Source organism: Pantherophis guttatus, chromosome 2, assembly GCF_059756535.1.
Source record: "Pantherophis guttatus breed Tessera chromosome 2, ASM5975653v1, whole genome shotgun sequence".
NCBI classification, from domain to species: Eukaryota; Metazoa; Chordata; class Lepidosauria; order Squamata; family Colubridae; genus Pantherophis; species Pantherophis guttatus.
The window spans coordinates 150,966,772-150,976,018 of record NC_142064.1 but is presented as its reverse complement, the minus strand read 5'-3'; positions in this window follow the sequence as shown (position 1 = coordinate 150,976,018).

Sequence of the window (9,247 nt, the reverse complement as noted above, 5' to 3'; positions counted from 1 at the left end):
ATTTTGTTAAAAGAGATTTCTTTTCCAAGCAGAAGAAAGCATATGTACACCTTCGTGGCAGTCCTCTACAACAGCCTCATGTGACCCCTTGGGAAAATTAAAATTAAGCCCACCTCTGCTTTAGGTAGGCCCTTGGAATGCTTAGAGAGCTAATTATGTCAATCTATCATCTATATATTTTTCATTATCGCATATTAATGACATAAATAATGTAGTGCATAGAATTTGAAAGGTCAATTGGCTGTGCATGCACTTTCCTGTATTTGATTTATATTTTGCACAAACCTGACTGAAGTGCTATTATGTTTTGAAAATGCACAAACATAAATGTGGACTAAATGTCCTCTTTTTCTGTATTTTAAATTGCTGGAGCTAAATATCCGATAAAGATAATAATGAGCTACTGTTCTGGCAAACATTTTGAAAGATAAGAAGTAGGTTCCCTTACATTAATGCAGTATATTTTGGAGGGCAGTTGAGGTGTTTAAAAAACCCCATCATTCAGCTGCATGGAATCCAATGTTGCAGAGGTCCTGGCAATGGGAATGCCTATTTGTAGGCTCTCTGGGTTGATTTTAGGATTCAGAGTTGTTAAGTAACCAAACAAAATCACAGATCATATGATTAGCATCCAGATTTCCTATAAATAACTTGAAGTACTGAAGCATTACATTAGTCAGTGTTACCTATGGGGAATAGATCAAGGGTGAAATCCAAATTTTTTTCCCTACCGGTTATATGGGCATGGCTTGGTGGGCATGGCAGGGGAAGGATACTGCAAAATCTCCATTCCCTTCCCTCCTGGGAGAAGGATATTGCAAAATCTCCATTCCCACTCCACTCTGGGGCCAACCAGAGGTGGTATTTGCTGGTTCTCCGAACTACTTAAAATTTCTGCTACCGGTTCTCCAGAACATGTTAGAACCTGCTGGATTTCATCCCTGGAATAGATGGGAAGAAAAGATCTGGTTATCATTTGAAAATTATCAGAAAATACTTGGGAATCAATTCCTTCTCTCTCTTCTTTTATACCATTAAGTATAATTCAAGAAGAGACTGGACTGCCCTCTGTCAGAAATGATGTAGGGCACGGTGTCAAACTCGATAGCATCACATGACATATCACAATGTTTTTTGCCTTTGCAGAGCCAGGGTGGGCATGGCCTGTGCGTGATGCATCCGGTTTGACATCCCTAAGTAGGGTCTCCTGCTTGAGCAGGAGGGGGTAGGGGTTGGACTAGATGACCTACAAGGTCCTTTCCAATTCTGTTAATCTGTTATCTTAATATGTAACAGATTCAAAGAATTTGGAGCAAAGAAGCAAATCAATTTATTTATCATTGACTTTTTTGCACTTTGCTGACACCAGAATTCAACAGGAGCTGAAGCAAAGTGTAACCTGTTACTTAATAGTCTGGCTACAGTGATAGATGTAGATGTAGATGTAGATGTTTAACACAGTGACATTTCCCAATGGGTTTCAGACAAATCACAGTTTTGCAGCCTAATTTATCCAGATCTTGTTAAACATACATGAGGATAGTATCGTAATTGACTCTTGCCAATCCTCCATTTAGCCCAAATTCCTCCTTGAATAAAAGTTAGTGGTGTGTGCCTTGTTTTCCACATAGATTTACAAGCCCAGAAACAACTCAGGACCACAGCTTCAGATGCTTGCTGTTGTTAAATGCTTAGTAAACCCATCTGTTTAAAGACAAATGTTTCCTTAATGACTAGCACACAAGGAAGTTGATGTTACATGAAAAGTTTGTTTTAAAAAACGACCTTTTCCTGTTACATTACTACCCTAAGAAAGAAGGGGTGAGATACAGTTGAAATGTTAACCCTTACTAAAGGTGAAGGTTTGTTTTCTTCTAATTATTGGCTCAATAACTTATTGTCTGTTTGCAGTGTAGAATATATATGATACATTCACCCATACTATTTTTAAAATGTTTTGTTTTCCCATTGGTTTTGCTTTACAACTTGTTTAATTTCTATTCAGTCACAAATAACTTTGTGTTGATGGCATATATAATAGCAATACTATTAAGAGTTACTTTGAACAGTTATATGAATTACTGTATTTCTCTGAAAGAAGACTTCATTATTTAATAAATAATTCCATAACCCCAAACCCATATACATATATATATATATATATATATATATATATATATATATATATATATTTGTACAGTTAATATTTCGGGTTTCTTCCCGTGTAATTGTGAACATATCCCTAAAAGGGTAGAAGCGACGTTTCGACAGAATCTCATCTGCCATCATCAGGCTTATGTGAAGGGTCTTTTGCTGTAACTGCCGTTAAGCCCCTAACCAATCAGAACACACCGCCACCCAATCAGAACACAGCCAAGTTCCCACCCAATCAGCTCACACCCCCACTAGCAGTTAAAAGGAAGAGACAGCTGCGATCTCACATTGCTCCTGGAAGCACGAAGCCGAGAACACCAGCCTGAAGATGACGAATGAGACTTCGTCGAAACGTCGCCAAGACACTTCCAATTTTACGTGGGAGAAGACCCGAATAACCAAAAACCTACATATATATATATATACACACACACACACACACACACACACACACACACACACACACACAAGGTTTTCCCTACGTAACCAAGGTTTTTCTGCAGCCCCAGCTCAGTAGAATCACATCCACTGAGCTGGGGCTGCAGAAAAACCACACACACACACCTATATATATAAAGGTTTGGGGTTTTATATATATAACCAAGCACAACCAAGCCCCTACCTAAACAGAACACCACCCCAGCCAATCAGAGCACAGCCAAGCCCCCAACCAATCAGAACACACCTCTACCCAATGAGAACACAGCCAAGCTCCCACCCAATCAGTTCACATCCCCACTGGCAGTTAAAAGGAAGAAACAGCTGCGATCACACATTGCTCCTAGAAACAAGAAGCCGAAAACACCAGCCTGAAGATGACAAATGAGACTTCGTCGAAACGTCGCCAAGACACTTCCAATTCTACGTGGGAGAAAACCCGAATAACCAAAGACAGACAGACAGACAGACAGACATACAACAATAATAGAATACAATAGAATAGAATTTTATTGGCCAAGTGTGATTGGACACACAAGGAATTTTTTTTGGTGCATATGCACTCAATGTACATAAAAGAAAAGATATGTTCATCAAGATAAACCCCCAATTATGGGGGCGACATGGCGCTCCCATGTGACACCTTGCCTGTGCGAGCTGCACTGGCTTCCAGTGGTCTTCCAGGTGCGCTTCAAGGTATTGGTTCTCACCTTTAAAGTGCTCCATGGCTTAGGGCCCGGTTATTTATGAGACCACCTTCTGCCACCGATAACCTCCCACCGGCCAATTCGCTCCCACAGAGAGGGCCTCCTCAGGGTGCCGTCGGTCAAGCAATGTCAACTGACGACACCCAGGGGGAGAGCCTTCTCTGTGGGGGCACCCACCCTCTGGAACAAGCTACCCCCAGGAATACGACTGATCCCGGATCTCCGGACCTTCCGTCGAGCTTTGAAGACATTCCTATTTCAGCAAGCTGGGCTGGCTTAAAATTTTAATGGGTTATTTTAAGAGTAATGGGTTTTAATTTTTGGGAAGCCAATTCGATTTAATTCTGTTTTAAATTATTTTAAATTTTATATTGTATGTATTTTAATTTTGGCTGTTCACCGCCCTGAGTCCTTCGGGAGAAGGGCGGTATGCAAATTTAAACAATAAATAAATAAATAATAAATAATCATAAGGTACAACACTTAATGATAGTCATAGAGTACAAATAAGCAAATTATATTAGGAAAGTCAATATAAATTGTAAGGATACAAGTAACAAAGTTACAGTCATACAGTCATTAGTGGAAGGAGATGGGTGATAAGAGTGATGAGAAGATTAATAGTAGTGCAGAGTTAGTAAATAGTTTGACAGTGTTGAGGGAATTATTTGTTTAACAGAGTGATGGCGTTTGGGAAAAAACTGTTCTTCTGTCTAGTTGTTCTGGTGTGCAGTGCTCTATAGCATCGTTTTGAGGGTAGAAGTTGAAACAGTTTATGTCCAGGATGTGAGGGGTCTGTAAATATTTTCACAGCCCTCTTTTTGACTCGTGCAGTATACAGGTCCTCAATGGAAGGCAGGTTGGTGGCAATTTTTTTTTCTGCAGTTCTAATTATCCTCTGAAGTCTGTGTGTGTCTTGTTGGGTTGCAGAACCAAACCAGACAGGTATAGAGGTGCAGATGACAGACTCAGTAATTCCTCTGTAGAACTGGATCAGCAGCTCCTTGGGCGTTTGAGCTTTCTGAGTTGGCGCAGAAAGAACATTCCTTGTTGTGCTTTTTTGATGACGTTTTTGATGTTAGGTGTCCGTTTTAGATCTTGTGATATGGTAGAACCTATAAATTTGAAGGTCTCTATTGTTGATACTGTGTTGTCTAGTATTGTAAGAGGTGGAAGTATGGAAGGGTTTCTTCTAAAGTCTACCACCATTTCTATGGTTTTGAGTGTGTTCAGTTCCAGATTGTTCCAGTCACACCACGAGGTTAGTTGTTCAACCTCCCGTCTGTATGTGGATCAGTGGTGGGTTGCCCCCAGTTCGCACCGGTTCTATAGAACCAGTAGTAAAGCCAGCGGGAGGCTCCGCCCACTGACCCCAACATCATCAGAATGCTTCTGCGCATGTGCAGAAGCTTCTGCGCTTGCATAGAAGCTTCTGCGGTTGCACAGAAGAGCGTGTGCATGCGCAAGCGAAGCGAGAGCGCGTGTGTGGCCCCATTGCGAACTGGTAGTGAAGGTAAGTAGAACCCACCCCTGATGTGGATTCATCATTGTCTTGAATGAGATCAGTCACTGTAGTGTCATCTGCAAACTTCAGTAGTTTTAACAGAGGTGTTTCCAAATTTAAAGGTAAACTATTTGGAAAGAAAACTTAGGTGGCCTTTCAGAAAAACCTATAGTAATAGTTGACAAACTAGGAATATTCATACATAGTGGAACAGTTGCATTCAAGATTATATGCAACCATGTCTTCTTCCCAGATAGTCCATGATCTCGCCCTCCCCACCAAATTCAGCATTTGGGCCCATGTTAAAGCTTCATTGGGATGTAATCCATTGGTCTCTAGTTGACACCCCAGAAGTACAAGTATTTTCAATGAAGCCATATATTCTCAACCCACCCACCTCCAATCAAATATAACGATAAGCATAGTGTGAACAGAATGATAGCCCATCACCCTGTGGTAAAATTTGGAAAGGAATTTCTTAATCTACCTTAGCATTCTACACAGAAGTTAAGCAATTTAAGGTTGCAGTGAGACCTGGTTGAAGAGAATGTGTCTTGCCTTTCTGTCTTCCTATCTTAAAGACTTGAAGCAACAATATAAATTATGAGTAACATGTCTAGAGAAAGAAAGAATGTATTATCCCTTTGGGATAGATGTGGATACTCTAGTTCAGGGGTGGGCAACTGTGGCCCTTTTACAACCCATGGACTTCAACTCCCAGAATTCCTGAGCCAGCTTGGCTGTCTAGGAATTCTGGGAGTTGAAATCCACAGGTTGTAAAAGGGCCACAGTTGCCCACCCCTGCTCTTGTTCTTTGCAGCTATTGTCCAGATACTTAGTATACCATCTAGCTTCTTGACATCCACCCATGCATCACTCAGCTTGCTGAGAGATTTTCTCATATAGATATCTGCCTTGAACAGGTATCAGGGCAGAGACCCAACAGTATGCACAGTATTGACGGTTAATTGCACTTAGAAATCAACATGTGTGAATTTTCATATAAGAACTAGACTGGTTGTAATTGCAATTCTTAAGTGTCTTGGGAATTAAATTCAGTTGTTTGAATAAGGGATGGATAACCACATCAATTTTCCAATCCTCAGTTCCAGGTTCACTCATCAATTTCCATTGAAAGAAAGCACACATTTTTGTGGCTACTTTTTCCAGTATGCATATTTTTTCTAAATACAATATTTTTCCCCCCTCTTAACGCTTTAGTATTGTTTCTATATAATACTGCAATTTAATTCAGGTCTGAATCCTTGCTTGGCCTTTAAATGCAGTTTAGTTTTTTTAAAAAAGTGACCAGATGGCCAGCTATTTTTATATTAATGCTATACTAATATACCTGGCCCATAAAAGCAACATAGAGCATAGAGACAGGTAAAGTAAAAAAAAAAAAAAGGTGGCCTTCATTTTTTGCACTTAGTTATAGTTAACAGCACAGGAGCAAGACTATGCAAAGTGAAAGATAGTTGTTTGCTGACATGGTTTGATGGCTAAGGGGGATGCCAAGCACGTTCTGAAGACAATGGCAACTTATTGATTCAGAACTACTAGATGTTATGGATAAGACTTTTAGGAAAGGAAATATATACCTTGTGCCAACTCCCCAAGTTGATTAAACAAATCACTGGATACTGGGAACATACCCTTTACCTTTCCCAAGTTGACCGAAGTGAACTGACAATTCCTGGAAGGAAAAGGGTTAAGAGCCAGCAATTTAGAAATGCAACCACGTGTGAAAATGCTTTCATCCTCTTCCTTATAAACCACAGATGTTGATTTTACTGTTCTAAAAGGGTTCATAAAAGGGGGTGTGGATGGGGAGAATAGCCAGATGTTTGGTACATTTTGGTGAAATTAATATTGGGAGAGTGATCTAAGGTGAAACATCACCCCAATTATCAAAATAAAAGCTGCTTAAAGTGAAATAGCGTATTTTGTGAAGTGTCTTGTCGGAGGAACAACAGTTGTTGAACAGATTTCTGTTCTGCTCACAGGGAAGAAACTTTGCCTGTTTGATAGAAGGATTTGGAGTTTTTATAAATAGTAGGTGTAGATAATATCTTCCGAAGGGCTTATTAAGGAAAGAGGCTTATTTTCTTCACATTCTGAACCCAAATATTCTGTTTGGTACATACAAACAGGCTGCATTCATTCCCAGCATAGGCAAAGATAGTATATACCTCCATCTTTCTCTCTCTCTCTTCTTTTTTTAAGACTGATATGCTTCAATAAAGAGAAGATTAGCCATTGGCTTTTTGTGTGTACAGTACACTCTGCACCAAATTTTGTGACACCTGATGTCATGTTAATGGCATTACATTTTCCAGAGTCCGTATCCCTTTATGTACAATCAAGCAAACCATATTTACCCATGAATGATAGCTCTGCATTTTAGCAACAATGACACCAAGTCCTATGCCTGTGAGGGAAATCAAAGCACAAGATGAAATGTTTAGGTTGGTTTTTTTTTTTTTTCAGGTTTTATGTTAAAGGATGTGTCTATTATTTTACTTAAAAAGAACAAAATGTGTCGGGTGAAATGTGGCCACATATTTGGGCTACTTCTGCTTGTAAACATCTGCCTGTAGCCTTACATTTAGTGAAACTGCTGAAAACCCAATCAGCAAGAAATGTAACTATCAATACAACAATTTTTAAAAAGCAGCTCTCTGAGGTGTTTCTCAGAGCTCCCTTGCTTTAAATTACCTCTTCATTCCCCCCCCCCCCCACTTGCTCAGGTCATTAGTGTGTCTTTTTACAGTTCCCATACATGGCCTTGAAGGAATCAGCAAATCTTTCAGAAACCTCATGTTTGCTCCTTGAAGGTGTATGACAAACTCCAATGTCAGTGTTATTCACAAATATCCATTGTATAATTGATTTAACAAAAAAGGACCATGGATCACTGGGAAAAGCCACCATGGAGAGTCAGATGGCTTCTTAGCAATTTTTTTGGGCCTATAATGGACTGGATGTTCTCTCATCAGTTGTATGAGCAGTCACATTTCAGAGTGTATTTGGCACTATACAAAATGAAACTCCCGTGGTTGTGTACTTTGTTGGTACTAGAAAGTATTTATTAGACCAGGAGTATAAAACTCATGTTGGCACATCGTCATGTGATGTATCATGTGTGTTAGGGTGTGTGTAAAAGTATTTGTTGCTTGCGCAACGAGCAGAGCAGAAAACACACAGGGAAGGAGATAAACGTACGGCTCTTGTGAGAAAAATACTTTATAGATAACAAGCAGTCTCGGTGTCAGTAAAACAGTCCAAGGTCATAAACAGTAATATCAGTCCAGTAAGTATCTTCCCTTACCAAAGCAAACAGACTTTAGTAACTCTTGGTATACAGTACCATATAACAGACGTAGTAAGCAACAGTCAGGTATCAATCCGGTAGAACCAGGAAGACTCAGGAATACTCAGTAACACACAGGAAGAACGAACGCTTCTCTGTGCTGCTTATTTATGCACTGTAGCCTAATTACAGGGTTCAGCAAACCCTGATTACGTGGCTCAGTTGTTTCTTAAAGAAACAGATATATTGCCTGACCAACAAGTTAGGAGTAAGCTGTAAGCTGAACCTAACAATGTGACTTTCGCTAAACCAGGGGTAGGCATGGCCAGTGTGCGACGGATCTGACTCGCAGGCTGCAAGTTTGACACTCCCGTATTACACTGATTCAGTAACAGTCTAACCTACCTTGGAATCCTTGTGAAGGATTAAATTTTCCCATGATACTCAGGGTTGGGTTCTACTCTACTTACCTTTACTACCGGTTCGCAATGGGGCTGCACGTGCACGCGCTCTTCTGCGCATTCCTGATGATGTCTGGGTCAGTGGGCGGAGCCTCCCACCGGTTTTACTACCGGTTCTTGTGAACCGGTCCAAACCGGGGGCAACCCACCACTGATGCTACTGATCTGTCTTCTTCTGCAGGCACAAATATATGCAATGTTTGAAATCAACTGTTTATAAGTCACCGCTGATTGTTGGATATCTTGTATGCTAGTGTTCTTATTCTATTAACAACAAATGTTGCAAAGATTTGAAGAGATAACGCTTTTTACCAAATATCCAGGGAAATGATCAAGAATGCCAGTCACTGCAGTATATGACTCACTGAAAAAAATGCACGGAATTATTTCGAGTCTGCAGGCTCATCTAGCATTAAAGTCATTAAAAAAAGATTAATGTTCTGTTACTATGTCTTTTCATTCTAGGTAGATCATTATCTGAGATAGTGGATTAAGAAACTGTGGTTAACCACAATAGGGAGTTGATAAACCTCTTAGATGTTAAAATAATCATGACTACTTTATTGAAAATATATCTCCAATTTTTGTGTGGGTGAGTTTTCAATTGTTGGGGGATTTCCTGTTGAAGATTTGGTGAATGTTGATATTTTCTTATTTATCTACTGTATGT